Genomic DNA, 20,192 nt, shown 5'->3' with positions numbered 1-20,192 from the left:
ATCTACATTATGACAGAAGGTCCTTGTCTCATAACAGACCATAAAGAAATAGTTCAATGATCATCTATCTAATGATCTCCCCTAGTTACAAGACCAGAAAAATGAAGCATAAAATAGCAAAGAGTAAACCTAACCGCATGTCAGTAACCCACAGCCTACTTTAATAAGGATTCCTTTTTATGGAATGCATATCTTAAGGCAGATTTATCAGTGCAGCAAAGTGCTTACAACTACCTGTAATTGTTCTGAGAACTCTTGGTAATTTGATATTTTTCATAATTATTATAATATAAAATTATTATAAAATATTACAATGCAAAATAATTGTATTAAAATTATTACAATTCCTATCTCCTGTCACAGGCTAGTTCTCATTTCTTCTCTCAGAACCTCATCCTGAAATGTCAGTGTTATATGTGTTATGTGGGACTTACTTCTCTTCTCACTGTGCAGCTTATGGAATTCCTATGGTTCAAATTGCCCACATTCTGATGGCGTTCCCTCATCTGCATCATTCACCATAACCTTTCTCATGAATTTCCTATCCATATTGCTTACTTGTATGTCTCCTGCAGGCACCTCAGTCAACATGTATATAAACTGAACTTTTTATTTCCTTCTCTAATTCCCCAAACCTATTTTCTCACTGAGAATACCACTATCCTCCTTGTTAACCAAGTTATAACTGGTAATAGGCACATCTATGACTCCAGTGTCTCTACCTTTGCAACATCTAATGCATTCTCAATCCCTATTAGTCTACTTCCTAAGTTTCTCTTAGTTTTATTCTATTGTTTTTGCTCCCAGTTGACCCTAGAATAATTCAAACTGTATTCTCCTACCTATATTGTTAAAGTAGCTTCAAAATTGGAATCCTTAAATAAGGTCTTGCACTTTCTCATCAACCTAAGAGAAAAATGTTGCAAAAGTAATATTTTAAGTATTCAAATATTATTATATCACTCAACTCTTCAAAATTATTCATTGCATTTCTATTGTTTGAGGGTGAAATCCAGTTACCTTCATGCTTTTCTTCCATGGTGTGCTATGGCCTTTATTTATCACCCAACCTCCTTAATACCCACTCTCCTTACATCTTATCTCCTAGTTAGACACTGATTTCAAATTCGTTAAATGCCTAACTTTATTGCATCTAGGCCTTCCACACTTTTGTAGGGATTTTTGCTTTTTATAGGATTTCTTCAAAACTGGCTTTCTGTTTATGACATCTGAGTCTAGCTTCATATCCAGATTACCAGTCGTGTCTTTAGACATATCTGGAATACTACTTCCAGTGTGATCCGTGCACTTCCGTTACTGTGGCATCCTCACTTTTATTTGCTAATTTGCTAAGTCAATACATGGATGGCATACATATGCAATAAGGAATTAATATATTTTAATATATTAATTAAAATATCAGTAATGTAATCTTAACTTCATGTATTCATAGAATGTTAAGAAAGCTGAAGAGATCAGAGGTTTGGTAAACCCTAAATCTTACCACTGGCTGCCAAAAATAACCTAGTCTCACTTATTTTCATTAGTTTGGATTTCCTGGTACAGTTAATTGAATCTGCTTTATCAGAAAAGAAATTGTCCATTACAGGTATATTACAGAAACAAAGAAAACAAAGCCCCTACTTAATTTATTTTTAATAACCTTACTGGAATATGATTCATATACCTTATAACTACTTAAAATACTTAATTCAATGCTTTTAAAAATATATTCACAGTATGGTGCAACTATCACCACTGACTTCAGTGTTTTTTTTTCCTTACTAAAGGAAACAATGTACGCACTAACAGACAATCTTCACTGTGCCCCGTCCCCTCCACTTATTCATTTTGTGAGACTAGTATTAAGCTAATACCCAAACAAAACTGGGAAGGCTAAATAATGACCTCCAAATACATAGTTTCTGGCCCCCAGAAACTGTAAATATTACCTTATATGACAAAAAAGTCTTTGCAAGTGTGGTTACGGTTGTTGAGGAGATTCTTCTGTAATTTCCAAGTAAGCACTAAATGCATAACCAGAGACTTAGAAAGGTGGAAGGACTGATGGCAGAAGACAATGTAATAATGAAAGCAGAGTTTGGAAGATGTTATGCTGCTGGATTTGAAAATGTAGAAAAGCATCATTAGCTTAAAGAATTCAGCTCTGGAACCTGAAAAAGACAAGGAAAGGGATTCTCCTCTAGCACTTCGGAAGGGAGCGCAGCCCAGTCAACACCTCAGTTTCTGCCCAGTTAAACTGATATCTGACTCCTGAGATCCAGAACTGTTACAGAATAAATTTGTGTCACTTTAAACTACCAATGTTGAGATGACTTTTTATGGTAACCACAGGAAACTGATATAAAAGCAAGGACCTAATGAGAAAACTGCAGATTAGTATACATATGAATATAGACACAAAAATCTCGACAAAACACTGGCAAACCAAATTCAGTAACATTTAAAAAGACTAGTACATCATAATTCAATGGGCTCATCCCCTTAAATGCAGGTTGTTTAACATCCCCAAATCAGTAAAACCAAAGCCTGTGGTCATCTCAGTAGAGGCAGAAAAAACATTTGACAAAATTCAACAACTTTTCATGGTAAAAATGCTCAACAAAGTAGGAATAGACAGTAACTTTTTCTACCTAATAAAATGCATCTACAAAAACACACAGCTAACACGAACATTATTCCTAATGGTGAGAGATTCAGTGTTTTCCACCTAAGATCAGAAACAAGACAAAGATATCTGCTTTTGCCACTTCTACACCACATTGTACTAGAGATTCTGGCCAGGACATTTCAGCAAGAAAAAGAAATAAAAGACATCCAGTTGAAAAAGAAAGAAGTAAAGCCATTTCTCTTTTCATATAACAAATATTTGCAAATGGAAATTCTTGATGAATCCACTTTAAAACTATTGGAACTCTTAATTTTAATTTGCATACAATACATAAAATATTACTAAACCTATAAGATAATTGTTGAAGTCATGTTAATTTCAATGACTTTGGTTTTTAAGAGTTTAAACTATAAAACTTGGACTTAAAGTAAGATTATTTTCTCAAAGAGTATTTAAATATGAGTAAGGTATATAATTTGATGACCTCAGAAGTAAATATTTCTCATAATTAATAGCCTAGAGAGTTAAATATTCAGACTTATAGAAAAAATATAAATTAGTGGATTCTAGCAGTTACATGAATAAATATGATAGTTCCAAGGGATTGTGTCCATATGCCCAATGCAAAATCCAGATGAATGACGCAGAGCCAGGTGGCCAAATAGAACTCTCCAGTGCTTCTTCCTTCCCCACCTCTCCCCAGGAACACCAAATTGAACAACTATTCAGCCAAGAAAGCACTTTCATAAGAACAAAAAATGAAGTTTGTGATCATAGCATCTGGTTTTAAAATCGTATCAAGGAAAGAGGCACTGAAGAGGGTAGGAAAGACAGTCTTGAATTGCCTACACAAGCCCCTTCCCATCCCCTGACAGCAGAGGGTGGCATGCAGAGAGAGAATCTGTGCACTTTGGGGAAAGAGGGCAAAGGGAATATGGGACTTCGCATTGGAACATAGTGCTACCCTGTTACCACAGAAAGCTACACAGGGCAGAATTTGGCCTCTGCCCATAGAAAGAGCATTTAGTCCAAACAGCCAGTGTAGAATTGTCCATCCCAGAAGTCAGAGCCTAAGTTCTAGCAAGCCCTCCCACTGCAGACTAAAGTGCTCTCAGTTTCCAAATAAACTTGAAAGGCAATCTGAGCTTGGGGTACCACCTAATGCACAAATGACTGAAGCAATGAAAGACTTAGATCACAACACTCAATTCTCTTTGAATACTTGGAAAACCCTCTTAACAAAGACTGGTCTAAATAAATCCAGACTGCAAAGATGAAAATAAATACCTAAATCTTCCATGCACAGAAAGTAATGAGTATCTACAAGCATCAAGACCATCCAGGAAAACATGACCTCACCAAATAAACTACATAAGGCATCAGTGATCAATTCCAGAGTGAGAGATTTGTGACCTTTCAGACAGAAAATTGAAAATGGCTGTTTTGAGGAAGCCAACAAAATCCAAGACAAAACAGGCAAGGAATTCAGAGTTCTATCAGATAAATTTAACAAAGAGACTGAAATAAATTAAAAAAGAATCAAGCAATAATTCTGGAGCTAAAAAATTCAATTGACAAACTGAAGAATGATCAGTTTCTTAACAGCAGAATTGACCAAGCAGAAGAAATAGTGAGCTTGAAGACAGGCTACTTGAAAATACAGTCAGAAGAAAAGAAAAATAATGAGGTACACATACAGAATCTGGAAAATGGCCTCAAAATGGCAAATCTAAGAGTTATTGGCTTTAAAGAGGATGTAGAGAACTTCCCAAGCCTACCGAAAGATATCAATATTCAAGTACAAAAAGGTCATATATATAGAACACCAAGCAGATTTAACTCAAAGAAGATTACTTCAAGGCATTTAATAATCAAACTCCCATAGGTCAAGGATAAAAAACAATGATCCTAACAGCAGCAAGACAACATAAAAAAAAAATATAATGGAGCTTCGATATATGTGGCAGCAGATTTCTCAGTGGACAGCTTAAAGGCCAGAAGAGAGTGGCATGATATATTTACAGCACTGGACGAAAAAACTAACAACAAAAAAACTTAATCCTAGCATAGTATAACCAGTGAAAATATCCTTCACAGATGAAGAAGAAATACTTTCCCAGACAAAAACAAAATCTGAGGAATTTTGTCAACACCAAATCTATTTTACAAGAAATGTTAAAAGATCTTCAATTTGAGAAAAAAAATTAATGAGCAATTCATCTGAAGGCACAAAACTCACTGGTAACAGTAAGTACGCAGTATAATTTTCTGAACATTACTGAATATTATGGCACTGTAATATGCCATGGCTCTGTATTCCCACCCAAATCTCATCTTGAAGCTCCCATAATTCCCATGCGTTATGGGAGGGCCCTGGTGGGAGATAATTGAATCAGGGAGCAAGTCTTTCCTGTGCTGTTCTTGTGATAGTAAGTCTCAAGACATCTGATGGCTTTAAAAAATGGGAGTTTCCTGAACAAGTTTTCTCTTTGCCTGCTGCTATCCATGTAAGATATGACTTGCTCCTCTTCGCCTTCCACCATGATTGTGAGGCCTCCCTGGTCACATGGAACTGTAAGTCCAATGAAAGCTTTTTTTTTTTTTTTTTTTTGGTAAATTGCCCAGTCTTGGGTATGTCTTTATCATCAGGGTGAAAATGAACTAATATGCACTGTAATTATGGTGTGTAAACTATTCATATCTTGAACAGTAATACTAAAAGGCAAATATATATAAAAAATATGCAACAAATTTTTAAGGCATAAGCAGTTGATGAAATATAAATAGAAACAGCAAAAAAGATAAAAAGTTGGAGGTGGATGACAGTAAAGGGTATATAGTTTTTTATTAGTTTTCTCTCTGATCATTTGTTTGTTTTTGTAATCAGAGCTAAGTTGTCATTAGTTTAAAATAATGGATTATAAGGTGTTATTTGCAAGCCTCATGATAACCTAAAATAATTTTTAAAAAACCTACAACAGATATACAAGAGTATAAAGCAAGAAATCAAAGCACACCACCAGACAAAATCACGTTGACTTAAAGGAAAACTGGTAAGACAGGAAGGAAGGAAGGAAAGAAGGAAGGAAAGGCAGGAGGGAGGGAGGGAAGGGAACACCACAAAACAACCAGAAAACAAATAAAACAACAGCAGTGTCCTTACTTATCAATAATAACATTCAATGTAAATGGACTAAATTCTCCAATCCAAAAAAGGAGCCACTTAATATATTAAAAAAACAAAACCCAACAATCTGTAGCCAACAAGAAACAAACTTTACTTATAACAACACACATAGAGTGAAATAAAAGGATGGAAAAAAGTTATTTTGTGAAAAGTAAAACAAAAAATCGAGTAGAAGAGTAGCTATAATTATTCAGACAAAATAGATTTCAATACAAAACTGTAAAAAGAAAGTTCGTTTTATATTGATGAAAGTTTCAATTCAGCAAGAGGCAATTGTAATTTACAACAATTGTAAATACATATACACCGTACACTGGGGCACCCTAATACAGAAAGCAAATATTATTAGAGCCAAAGACAAATATAATCGCCAATATAGTAAGAGTTGGATATTTTAACATACCACTTTCAACACTGGACAGATAATTTAGATAGAAAAATCATGAAAGAAACTTTGGACTTGATTTTAGATAGAAAAAAAAAAACAAAAAAATCTTAGACTTAATCTGCACTATAGGCCTGGTGCAGTCGCTCATGCTTGTAATCCCAGCACTTTGGGAGGCTGAGGCAGGTGGATCACCTGAGGTCAGGAGCTTGAGACAAGGCTTACCAATATGGTAAAACCCTGTCTCTACTATAACTACAAAAATTAGCCGGGCATGGTGGCGGATGCCTATAGTCCAAGCTACTCGGGAGGCTGAGACAGGAGAATTGCTTGAACCTGGGAGGTGGAGGTTGCAGTGTGCTGAGATCGCACCACTGCACTCCAGACTGGGTGCAGAGCAAGAGTCTGTCTCAAAAAAAAAAAAAAAAAAGAAAAGAAAAAAGAAAATTAGAAGAAAAAGAAAAATTTTCACTGTAGACCAAATTTTGAATGGCTATGAAATACACATTCTCAGTGCCTGGATCATTCTTGAGAATAGAACATATGTTAGGTCACAAAACAAGTCTTAGAAAATTCAAAAATTTTGAAACAATATAAAGTATCTTTTCTGACTACAGTGGAATAAAACAAAATCAATAATAAGAACAACTTCAAAAACTATAAAAACATCGAAATTAAACAGTAATATCATGCTCCTTCTCTGATCACCTGGAAAAAAATCCCCTACAAACGAATAACAAACGATTTTGGAAACATACAAATACATGGAAATTAAACAATATGTTCCTGAATTGGGTGGGTCAATGAAGAAATTAAGAAGGAAATTGAAATATTTCTTGAGACTAACAAAAATGGAAACATAACACACCGAAACCTATGAGATGTTACAATAGTATTACTAAGAGGAAAGTTTATAGCAATAAGTAACTGGAAAAACTTCAAATAAACAACCTAATGATACATGTTCAAGAACCAGCAAAACAAGAGCAAACCAAATCCAAAATTAGAAAAAAATAAATATTAGAGCATAAATAAATAAAAGTGAAATACAAAAGATCAATGAAATGAAAAGTTGTTTTTGAAAAGATAAAATTGACAAATCTTTAGCCAGACTAATTGAGAAAACACGAGAGAAGACATAGATAAATAAAATTACAGCTGAAAGACGAATTTATAACTGATACTGAAAAAAATTCAAAGGATCATTAAAGATTAATATAAGCAACTATATGCCAATAAATTGGAAAATCTATAAGAAATGGATAAATTCCTAGATACATACAGCCTATGAACATTAAACCATGAAGAAATTCAAAGCTTAAATAGACAAATAATAAATAATTTAATGGAAGCAATATCATAAGTTCTCCCAGGAAGAAAAGCACAGGACCCCATGGTTTTGCTGCTGGATTCTACCAAACATTTAAAGAAAAACTGACACCAGTCCTGCTCAAACTATGCTAAAAAAAGAGAAGGAAAGGCTACTTCCAAAGTCATTCTACAAGGTCAGTATTACCCTGATACCAAAACCAGATGAAGACATTAAAAAAAAATAATAAAAACTATAGGCCAATATCTCTGATGAAAATTAATGCAAAAATTCTCAAAAAAGTAATAGCAAACCAAATTTGACAGCACATTAAAAAGATAATTCATCATAACCAAGTAGGATTTATCCCAGGGATGCATGGATGATTCCACATACACTAATCAATGTGATACACTGATATCAACAGAATGAAGACTATAAACTTTAGTTGATGCAGAAAAACCACTTGACAGAATTCAACATCTCTCCTTGATAAAAACTGTTAAAATGGTATAAAAGGAACATACCTCAATATAATAAAAGTTGTATACAATGGGCCCACAGCTGGTATCATACTGAATTAGGAAAAACTGAAATTTACTCTAAGTCCTGTCTAGAGGAATCAGACAAAAGAAATTGAAGGCTTCTAAATTGAAAAGAAATAAGTCAAATTGTCCTTGTTTCAGATGATATGATCTTATATTTGGGAAGACCTAATGACTTCACCAAAGTATAATCAGAACTGATAAATTCAGTAAAATTGCAGGATACAAAATCAACATACAAAAATCAGTAGCATTTATAAATGCCAAGAGCAGACGATATGAAAAATAAATTTTAAAAATCCTATTTACAATAGCTACAAATAGAATTAAATACCTATAAACAAACAACCAAAGAAATAAAAGATCTCAAGAATGAAAACTATAAAACATTAATGCAAGAAATGGAAGAGAGCATCAAAAAAAGAGAGAAAAGATATTTCATATTCATGAATTAGAATAATAAACATTGTGAAAATATTTACCCAAAGCAATCTGCAGATTCAATGCAATTTCTGTGAAAATACCAATGACATTCTTCGCAGAAACAGAAACAGTTTTAAAATTTATATGGAACCACAAAAGACCTAGGATAGGCAAAGTCATCCTGAGCAAAAACACCAAACTGGAAGAATCATATTACTTCAAATTATACTATAGCACTATAGTTACTAAAACAGCATGTTACTGGCATAAAAAAGGAACACAGACATCAAGAGAACAGAATAGAGAACCCAGAAATTAATCCATGCATCCACAATGAACTCATTTTCAACAAAGGTGCCAAGAACATGCTTTGGGGAAAGAAAAGTGTCTTCAATAAGTGGTGCTGGGAAAACTGGATATCCATATGAAGAAAAATGAAACTAGACCCCTCTCTCTTGTCATATACTAAAATCAAATCAAAATGGATTGAAGACTTTAAGACCTGGAACTATGAAACCGCTGCAAGAAAATATTGGGAATACCCTTCAGGACGTTGATCTGGCAACATTTCTTGAGTAATACCCCACAAACACAGGCAACCAAAGCAAAAATGGACAAATAGGATCCCATCAAGTGAAAAAGCTCCTGCACAGCAAAGGAAAGAACCCACAAGGTAAAGAGACAACCACAGAATGGGAAAGAAATATTTTCAAACTATCCATCTGACAAGAGATTAATAAGCAGAATATATAAGAAGCTCAGACAACTATATAAAATAAAACTAAACAATCTGATTAAAATAGCAAAAGAACAAATGGAGATTTCTCAGAATAAGCCATACAAATGATAATCAGGTATTTGGAAAATTTCTCAATAGCATAGATCATCAGAGAAATGTAAATCAAAAGTACAATGAGATATCATCTCACTCCAGTTAAAATGGCTTTTACCTAAAAGTCTGGCAATAATGAGTGCAGGTGAGTATGTGGAGAAAATGGAACCCATGTACATTGTTGGTGGGAATGTAAATTAGTTTAGACACTATGGAGAACAGTATAGATGTCCCTCAAAACACTAAAAATAGAGATACTGTATGATATAGTAACCCCACTGCTAGATATATAACCAAAAGATGAGAAATTAGTATATTGAAGATCTATCTACACTCCCATGTTTATTGCAGCACTATTCACAATAGCCAGGATTTGGAATCAACCTAAGTGTCCATCAACACATGAATGGATATAGAAAACGTGGTACATATACACAGTGGAGTACTATTCTGCCATAAAAAGAATGAAATCCCATCATTTGCAACAACATGGAGGGAACTAGAGGCCATTAGGTTAAGTGAAATAAGCCATGTAAACTTGACATGTTCTCACTTATTTGTGGGAGCTAAAGAGTAAAGCAATTGAACTCACAGAGATAGAAAGTAGAATGACAGTTATCTGTGGCTGGGAAGAGTAGTTGGATGGAGGAAAATGGAGATGGCCAATAGGTATGACAATATAGCTGTATAGAATAAGTAAGATTTATTATTTGATAGCACAGCAGAGTAACTACAGTCAGCAATCATTTGTTGTACATTTTAAAACAACTGAGGGAATACAATTGGAATGTTTGTGTGATGGTTAATATTGAGTGTCAATTTGATTGGATTGAAGCCTTCAAAGTTTTGTTTCTACATGTGTCTGTGAGGGTGTTGCCAAAGAAGATTAACATTTGTCAGTGGACTGGGAAAAGCAGACCCACCCTCAAGCTGGGCGAGCACAGTCAGCTGCCAGAGTGGCCAGAATAAAGCAGGCAGAAGAACATGGAAGGACTAGACTTGCTGAGTATTCTGGCCTTTGTCTTTCTCCTGTGCTGGATGCTTCCTGTCCTCCAACATCGGACTCTTAAGTTCTTCAGGTTTTGGACTCTTGGGCTTACACCAGTGTTCACCAGGAGCTCTTGAGCTTTGGACCACAGACTGAAGGCTGCACTGTCAGCTTCCCTATTTTTGAGGATTTGGAACTCAGACTGGCTTCCTTGCTCCTCAGCTTGCAGACAGCCTGTTGTGGGACTTCATCTTGTAATCCTGTCAGTCAATAATCCTTAATAAACTCCCCTTCATATGTACCTATATTATGCGTTCCGTCCCTCTAGAGAACGCTAATACAGTTCATAACACAAATAAATGATGAATACTTGAGGTGATTAATATCTCATATACACTGATGTGATTATTATACATTGTAGGCCTGTATAAACATTCTCAAGTATCCCACAGGTATATATGTCTGTACTCATGAAAATTAAAAATGAAAAAATGAAAAAATAATTCAAATGAAAAGTGGCATCAGGAAAATGAAAAACAATGCTATTAAATCATTATAGGGTTGATTTTATTTTTCCCTATGCCATACATGTGGATGATTGTAAACACTGTATTCACTGAATTTTCTTCCATGTATCTTCAGTTATGTGAATGTAACATTGTCCACTGCATTATATATTTTAAAGCAGAGTGCATTATAACTAGAGATTTGAAATCCAGGATTATAATCCTAACTCTGCCACAGTCTAAATGTAGAACATTTTAAATGTCACCAAATGCTTTTCTCCGAACGTCAATCAGATGATGGCAATGATTGTTCTTTACCAGTATCAAAGTAACAGAAACTGGGCATGGATAAAATGTTTTGAAGCCACAAAGAAAAGTTCCTGATACATCCAGGGTGAAAGTATTAATCAGAGTGATTCCACATGGCTTTATAAATATTATTCCATTTTTTGTGGGGTCTCCTTCATTCACTTTTTTTCTGATAAAATGAAGGAATTATAGTAGTATCCTCCAGCCCTTATCTGTGGTTTTGCTTTCTATGGTTTCAGTTACCTGCGGTGAACTACTGAATGAAAATATTAAAATGGAAAATTGCAGAAATAAACAATTTAACTTTCTAAACTGTGCACTCACCCTTCTGAGTATTATAATGAAATCTCATGCCATCCCACCAGGGTGGATTTCTTTGTCCAGCATACCCACACTGTATATGCTACCTGCCTGTTAATCATTTAGTAGCCATCTTGATGACATATTGAATATCATGGAATTGCAATGCTTTGGTTCAAATAACCCTTATTTTACATAACAATGACCCCAAAGCATTAGTTTAGTGATGCTGGCAATTTGAATATGCAAAAGAGAAGCCTATAATGTAACTCCTTTAAGTGCAAGGTTGATGTTTGTGATTTAATAAGAAACGAAATATAATTATATGCTGAAATTACTAATACCTATAGTAAGAAAGAATCTTTGATCACTGAAATCAGGAAGAAGGGAAAAAAAAATTGTAGTAGACATGGAACCAACCCAGGTATCTGTCAATGGTAGATTGGATAAAGAAATTGTGATTCATACACACCATGGAATACTATGCAGCCATGAAAAAGAATGAAATAATATTTTTAGCAACATTAATGAAGCCAAGGCCATAATACTAAACATATTAACATAGGAACAGAAAACCAAATAACACATGTTTTCATCTAAGTGGGAGATTACATTGAACACACATGGACATAAATATGGGAACATTAGACATTGCAGACTACTAGAGGGTTGGGGGAGTGGGTTAAAAAATCTGCCTATTGGGTACTATGCTTACTACCTGGGTAACAGATTCTGTACTCCAAACCTCAACATCACACAATATTCCCATGTAAGAAATCTGCATATGTACCTCTTATATCTAAAATAAAAGTTGAAAAATTTTTAAGAAGAAATACTTTCGCTGTTTCACCTCAAACTGCAAAAGTTACGGCCACAGTGCATAAATGCTTAGTTAATATGGAAAAGGCAATACATTTGTGGGTGAAGGACATGAACAGGAATGTGTTTTGATTGATGGCAGTTGGGTTCAGTACTCTCTGTGGTTTTAGGCATCCACTGGGGGATCTTAGCATGTTTTACCCCCTGGGTAAGGGTGAGGGGTATTATTTTCCTGCCTTTTAGAACTTGACACCATAGCAGACTATACAAGATTATTTATATTCTAAATGTACTTGTTTGTATACAGCCTTATGCGTAAGACACAAAAATATGCGTCATTTTATCATAATAACTGCCAATTTTTGAGAGCTTACTACCGTTCAGAAATTTGAAAAACCTCATTTTTGATTCTTAGGAAAGCCATATGAGGTAAGTAATATATCCATTTTACAGGCAAGGGAAATGGAGTGCATAAATATTAAATAATTTTTCAAGTCAGACTGCAGTTAATTGCAGGGGAGAGTGAGAGCTTAATAAAGCAAAAGTCCGAGATGTCTGTGTAACTTCTTAAGAAATTTTCAGAGAAGGCAAGTTGTACTTTGAGATTTTAATTCTCTTAGTTCCATTGGTTTGATGTAAATAAATGTTTTGGGTCTAGTCTTTCCAGATTTCCTAGGAGATATGAGCAAATGGACTTGATACTGGGACTCAATCAGTACCCAGTCAAGGAGGAGACAGTCTCCATTTGCTATGTGAGTACAGTCATTGACCCTCTGTATCCATGGGAGATTGTTTCTAGGGCCCCCCATGCATGCCACTATTCAAGGATGCTCAAGTCCCTTTTGTAAAATGGCATAGTACACTACATGCCGAAGTGGGCAATCCAAGTACGGTTGAAAAGCAAGTAAGAATTATGATGTCAGAAACACCTGAGGTCAAATTCTACCACTTAATTGTTTTAGGACTTGGACAAACTGCTTAATCGCTCTCAATCTCAGTTTCCTCATCTGGAAAATGGTAATAATAACTCAGAGTAGGTGAATTAGTCTGTTTTCAGGCTGCTATAAAGAACTGCCCGAGACTAGCTAATTTATAAAGGAAAGAGGTTTAATTGATTCACAGTTCCTCACGGCTGAGGAGTCCTCAGGAAACTTATAATCATGGCTGAAGGGGAAGCAAACACGTCCTTCTTTATGTGGTGGCAGGAGAGAGAAGTGCACAGCAAAGTGAGAAAAGCCTCTTACAAAACCATCAGATTTCATGAGAACTCAACTCACTATTACAAGAACAGAATGCAGGAACTGCTTCCATGATCTAATCGTCTCCCACGAGGTCCCTCCCCCAACACACAGGGAGTACAATTCGAATTACAATTCAAGATGAGATTTTGAGTGGGGACACAGCCAAACCACATCAGTAGAGTTATGAGGATTAAAAGGGTAATATATGTGAAGAGCCCAGGACAGGACCTAAGACATAACAAATGCCCTATAAAACACAGTCATTAGAGAGATCTTAGCATCCTACTTCTCCCTGACTCTGATCTCAGTACGTAGATGAGAAAAATGATTATTTTATGTGTTGAAAGGATTTGAGTTATTTCCATTCTTGTAATCTTCCAATTCTAGTGACTATGGGAAAAAACAAAACATTCAAATGATGATTGCTGATTTTCTTTACTTGTGCTTAAAAATATATTCTCGTCATATAACACTTTGTGTGTCTATTACGTGGTAGAAAATATGCTGTGCAATGAGAATACAGTGGAGAATAAATTGGATATAATATATGCACTTATGAAGAGAGAAAAAGCTATAAACTCATTTACTTCATTCAGCAAATAATGTTGAACACCTACAATGTGTATCATTCTGAGCACTGAAGATAGAATGAGTAACAAATTATACAAATTCTTGGCTCCCATAAAGCTTACATTTTAGTGGATGAGACAGAAAATAAACAGGAAATGAGAAGGATCATCCCAACTCTGATGTACTTATTTATCCTACTCTTGCTTCTTCTCTTTACAATTCTAGGCAGTAGAAGTTGAGGGATGGATTGGTATGGGCACCTTTAAAAAATTTAATATTTTGTACATCACATTCTCCTAGGAAAAGGTGCATTTTTTGCAGCACCATTCAAGCCATATGATTTGAGTCCTCCAGGCTTGGAAAAAAGAATGTTAAGACTCTCTCTCTCCCCCCACCCTCCTCTCTCTCTCTCATTCTGTCTCTCTCTCTCTCTCTCTCTCTCACACACACACACACACACACACACACACACACACACACACAACTACAGGTATCAGAAGACACATATGAACTCTTTCTTTGCATTCCTGCTTTAATAATCCTAACCCCGTCATCCACTTTCCATTCACAGAATCTGGCAGACACATGCCTAGGCCTGGTGGTGAGAAGAGCATATATTATTATCACGATTACTCTATTGTTTCAATAAAAATAATGTATGCAAGCACACTGAGATATTTTACTAAGATTTCTATGCACAAAATGGGAAGCTAAAGAAATAACTAGGAAGGAGTTTGTTTAATGTTGGAAGAATTCATGTAATAGTTGAGCTATGCCACCAAACTAACAAAATAACAAAAAAGCTATTTATGGCTACTTTACAAATAGCTCCCCAAATAACATTACATCATATAGATGTAAATAAAATGTTGACTTTTATCACTTTGCCTTAAGGAAGGCAATACGGATGGTTAAATCAAATAGCTTACCATAATTTTCTCTGCCCTGCCATAAATATCCCAAACTATTACTGTGCTGATGGGTTTACTGGCACTGACCACGCAGTTTTCTCCACCACTCTCTGCCCAATGAATTCCTTCATTGAAACATGTTTGATTTCTAAGTTGACAGTGTTGTAGACTCAAGCAAATTTGAAGAAATCACTTAAGATTTGGTTTCAGTATGAGAAACAAAATGTACTGTTAAAAATTATGAGGTGATGTATTTCACCTATGCATGCATATTTTCAATAATATATCCTTACTCTTTTTCATCACTGCATCAGAAAGAACAATGAAATGCTATTTGAATAAAGTCTAGTAAGAATCAATATAATCATCAGTAACATCAGCAAAATAAGATTTTACCACACAAAGAGAGTTTACCATTCTCAGCACTAGTTTTGGTGTGTGTTTTTTTTAATATCTGCTACATTTATGCAAAAGATAAGAAAATGTTTAACAGCTTCTTTTCTTTGACCATAGATAGATAAGAAATCTTTGTTGGGAGATTCATTTATTCTCATATTTTCTCTAATTTATGTGTAATACATCTTATCTATTGGGAGATTATAAACTCCATGTTGGTAATAATGCCATCATTTGATTTTTGCACATCCTAGAATATATAATATAGTGCAGGGTACCTACTAGGTATTAAGCAAATATTTCACAAATTTAAATTTAATTGAAAATAAATACTTCCATTACACTCACTATATATAAAAATATAACCACCTCAAGTTGCATGATTACATCTCCTCCCAGTATTTCCTCCCTGCTATTCACTTGAATTAGATTTTTTTTCATTGTGAAGAAGGTCCCTAACTGTAAATGGATTCAGAAAAATTTTCATTCCTACAGTAGATTTTTGGAGCAATGGTAATACCAGATGTTAATATTAGTTTTTATTGTGTGTCAGGGTTTTCTTGAAGTTAACAAATGATGGGAAGAGCAGTGAGTCTTAAACTGTAACCTGACATCTAAATATCAAGTATTGTGATTGGTATACCCATGTTCTGTCCCAAGGGTTTGTCACACTTTGATCTGCCCATATACTGGAGCCACATGAGGAGTGACATTAAGGTATTACATCCTATGTGTATAAATGCTGTATGTTATTTCTTTTTTTTCTCCCCTTTTTCCTTTTTTTTTTGAGATGGTGTTTCACTCTTGTTGCCCAGGCTGGAGTGCAATGGTGTAATCTCAGTTCGCTGCAACCTCCGCCTTCCGGATTCAAGCAATTCTCTTGCCACAGCCTCCCAAGTAGCTGGGATTACAGGTGCGTGCCACCACGGCCCGCTAATTTTGTACTTTTAGTAGAAACGGGTTTCTTCATGTTGGTCAGGCTGGTCTCGAACTCGCGACCTTAGGTGATCTACCTGCCTCAGCCTCCCAAAGTGCTGGGATTACATATGTGAGCTACCGTGCCCAGCCTGTATTTCTTAATTCCTGCTACTTCATTTTTCTTTTCTTTTTGAGATGGAGTCTTGCTCTGTTGCCCAGGCTGGGGTGCAGTGGCACAATGTCGGCTCACTACAATCTCTGCCTCCCAGGTTCAAGTGATTCTCCTGCCTCAAACTCCCTAATAGCTGAGATTACAGATGCGTGCCATCATGCCTGGCCAATTTTTTATTTTTAGTAGAGATAGGGCTTCACCATGTTGTTCCAGGCTGGTCTCCAACTCCTGACCTCAGGTGATCGCCCACCTCGGCCTCTCAAAGTGCTGGGATTACAGGCTTGAGTTACCATGCCCGGCCAATTCCTACTACTTGAAATGTGGATCAGTAACGTACTAATAAGCAGAAGAATGGGATTATTTTTCTCAATTACCATTCCCTGCCCTTTAAAAAAAAAAAAAAAAAGATATGTCATTGATTTTCTTCTGGTTTCTCAGCAGTATCTGACAGAAATTGAGGTAACATTCCTGACCTTCATGATGTTATACAACGTGTGAAATTAAATCATGATGACAGAAAAAGGAAGGAAAACAAATTGATGGCATTGTTCTGTAAAACTCAAGTGAATTGAGTAAATACTTGACAGTGTAATGAGACATAGTAGAACAGAGGAAAGATATTAGATTCTTCCATATTCTAGTTAATTCTAACTGCAACTCATTGAAGAAAAAACTGTAGGTATATGGGTGAGATGGTTTGGATGTTTGTCCCCTCCAAATCTCATGTTGAAACGTAATCTGTAGTGTTGGAGGTGGGGCCTGGGAGGTGGTATTTGGGTCATGGGGGCAGATCCCTCACGAAGTGTCCCCCTCACGGTAATGAGTTCTCACTCCGTTAGTTCACATGTGAGCTGGTTGTTTAAAAGAGCCTGGCAGCGCTCTTGCTCCTTCTCTTATCTCGTGACAGGCCTGCCTACCCTTCACTTTCCACCATGATTGAAAGCTTCTGGAGGCCCTCACCAGAAACAGTTGCTGGTACTATCCTTCTTATACAGCCTGCAGAACTATGAACCAAAATAAACCTCTTCTCTTTATTAATTACGCAGCCTCAGGTATTCCATGATAGCAATGCAAGATGGACTAATGCAATGTGTTAAAATAAAGAGTAATATCTTGCCTAGTTGATAACAGTATGTCTGTACTCACCAACTAGATAAAGATACCTTCAAAAGCAGCAGACACCTGTTCACCTAGAAATTCATTTGTCATTTTAGGATGGTGTAAGTTATGCATTGACATATACTGCATGAATATTAATGCAACATTATGATCTTGAACCCTTTAAATGTGCACATTTATCTTTAGTGCTTCTTAATATTGAAGAATAATTAGAGCTAACACTAATCTTTTCAGTGATTCTAAAATGATAACTGACAAAAATGGTAATCTTTAATAAAATAACTCTCCAACATATCCTTCCAAAGAGAAACTCATGAAAAATGAACTGTTGAAGAATTACATAGGTGACTCTCATGAAAGATTTGCAGTTGACTAATTCTATATGGAGAATATTAGTGCTTGACTTTTTATTAATTTCAAATTCCTTTTCTTTTAAGAATATTTTTAATTTAACCTATTTTCTTTTATATCATAGGGATGTCATGCCTTCCTCTGTAGAGCAGTTTTATTCACAGATCTGTCTGCTATTTTTTTTTTTAAACAATTCAGGCTCTCTAACTATATATCTTTGTCTTTAAAGCAGTTGTTATTCAGCAGCAGTGGTTGTTTAGAGAAGGTTAATGATATCCTATTAACATTATGACAGAAATGGGTCAATTGTGTCCTGTATGAAATGGAGCAAAGTGGCAATATATAATATGTTCATTCCTGGTCAATTATAGTAGGCCAGTGTTAAGGAGGCACTGAAGGGGTTGGGGTTGGAATAGGATTCTAATTATCTGGTTTAGTTTTTCCATTGCAAAAGATACAGAGCATATGAAAAGCATTTAGTCACCAGAAAACGTTGTAAATTGATGATTTATTCATAGGAGGTATTCAAGCTATGTAAATGTTAAAATTACTGTACTGAATTAGCACAAGAATTTTGAGAAAAATTTATATTTAAATATAATAAATATTAAATTAGATTTGCTCATTTTTTCTGCCTGTGAATATAAAAGCTAAGGACAAAAATGTGTGACTGGGGTTGGAAAACTGAAAAATAATTTAAAAATGACTACATATAATTTAATATTTCTTTAGATAGAACTTCAGTCTGCTATTGTTGCTTTTTCTGACTTTCTTAGAATTTGAACAGATGAGGGCAGGTACTATTCTTTTATTTGTCTTTAGAAATTAATGCAGTTCCAGAAGACACTGAATACTGAGTAAATTTTTGAGGATTAGATAAATAAATGGGTCAATGAGGTGTTTTTTGTTTTGTTTTGTTTTTGAGATAGAGTCTCATTCTGTCGCCCAGGCTGGAGTGCAATGGCACTATCTCGGCTCACTGCAACCTCTGCCTCCCAAGTTCAAGTGATTCTCCTGCCTCAGCATCCTGAGTAGCTGAGATTACACATGCGCACCACTGTGCCCAGCTCATTTTTGAATTTTTAGTAGAGGCACTGTTTCACATGTTGGTCAGGCTGTTCTCAAACTCCTGACCTTGTGATCTGCCTGCCTTGGCCTCCCAAGGTGCTGGGATTACAGGCGTGAGCCATCGTGCTGAGCCTCATGAGGTTTTAATTCAGTGAAGACATTTTAGAAGTTTGAAGATTTTATTGGAAATGGAGTTAGGGGTTGGGTTTTATTATTCTGTTTAAAGGCCCATTTGTGGCCACTGGCTAATGTTGGGTTAGGGTTAGGTTTAAGCCCTATTTATTAGGTACTTATGGGTAGCAGTGATTAAAAGTACAGATTTCATAGATTCCTTGAAGTGGACTTTGTGGGTGGTATATGGAATATAATATTACTACCTTTGTATGCCATGACTCTGTTTTCCATTTTAAAGCATCAGTACTCAGTTTCATGGGAAGAATTATCTGAATGATTTGTAGCAGGAACTTTGTCACTCCAATTTACATATTAAATATGTGGCTTAGTATTCACTGGGCATCTGAGCATATGTATCTGTCTATATCTGTATATATGTATCTATAGTCATATCATCTGTGTCTATATCTATATCATTAATCTATCTTTATCTCCAGCAGGAAATTCCAAAAGGCATCTGAAAACTGATTATTTATGGTTTACAAGTAAGTGTTCACCACATTTAATGCTCACAGGGGAACTTGGTTTCTCTTTTTTTCCAATTTGGTACACCTCATTGTTTCCCCATGACTAATATAATGATGCACCTAAATGAGAAAATAGAAGAATATTGCCAAAAAGTTAAATTAGTTTATCTATTATTCTGCTAGGAAAACTGCCATCAATTTACTCATGGACTTTCTTATATAATAAACCATGTCAGAACAAGAATTGACTAGATTTTGGTTTGAGAGATATGGGAGTATGCTTATTTAATTCAGACTCAAATCATTTTACTCTTTCTCTTTTAATTTCAATTTTATTTTTGAGGCCAAATAATGAAAATATTTCCCATGGGAAATAGCGTGTTAAATAATTACAAACTATAACTCTCAATTTATCACAAGACTGTCATTTAATCTAATGAGCTTATTTTAGGCAGCCTTTGTGTAACACAAAACAAAATGTTTATTAAAACAATCTTTCATCTTTTCTTAAATTTTGATAATTAATGAGTGCCTATTACTTGAATGTTTATTTCCTGAATTTGAGGTCTG

The 20,192-nt window shown here is 35.2% G+C and overlaps 1 protein-coding gene across 29 annotated transcripts in view; it reads left to right on the top strand.

Moving 5' to 3' along the window:
- Positions 1–20,192, top strand: part of LOC105464832 (putative uncharacterized protein encoded by LINC00269) — a 54,196-nt gene that overhangs the window by 8,724 nt on the left and 25,280 nt on the right. For 9 of the 29 annotated variants that reach the window (XR_011611599.1, XR_011611598.1, XR_977057.2 and 6 more), the window contains 2 exons: positions 12,903–12,987; positions 19,596–19,640. The exons of 6 other annotated variants lie outside the window; for them this stretch is intronic. The gene's annotated coding sequence lies outside the window, so the exon portion shown is untranslated. Of the gene's footprint in view, positions 1–12,902; positions 12,988–19,592; positions 19,641–20,192 lie in introns of all 29 variants that reach the window. 14 more of the 29 variants (XR_011611607.1, XR_011611601.1, XR_011611604.1 and 11 more) reach the window with 4 other exon arrangements.

This window comes from Macaca nemestrina, chromosome 13 (assembly GCF_043159975.1).
Source record: "Macaca nemestrina isolate mMacNem1 chromosome 13, mMacNem.hap1, whole genome shotgun sequence".
NCBI lineage: Eukaryota > Metazoa > Chordata > Mammalia > Primates > Cercopithecidae > Macaca > Macaca nemestrina.
Note: the sequence above shows the minus strand (reverse complement) of the source record. Positions and strands in the feature narration are given on the sequence as shown.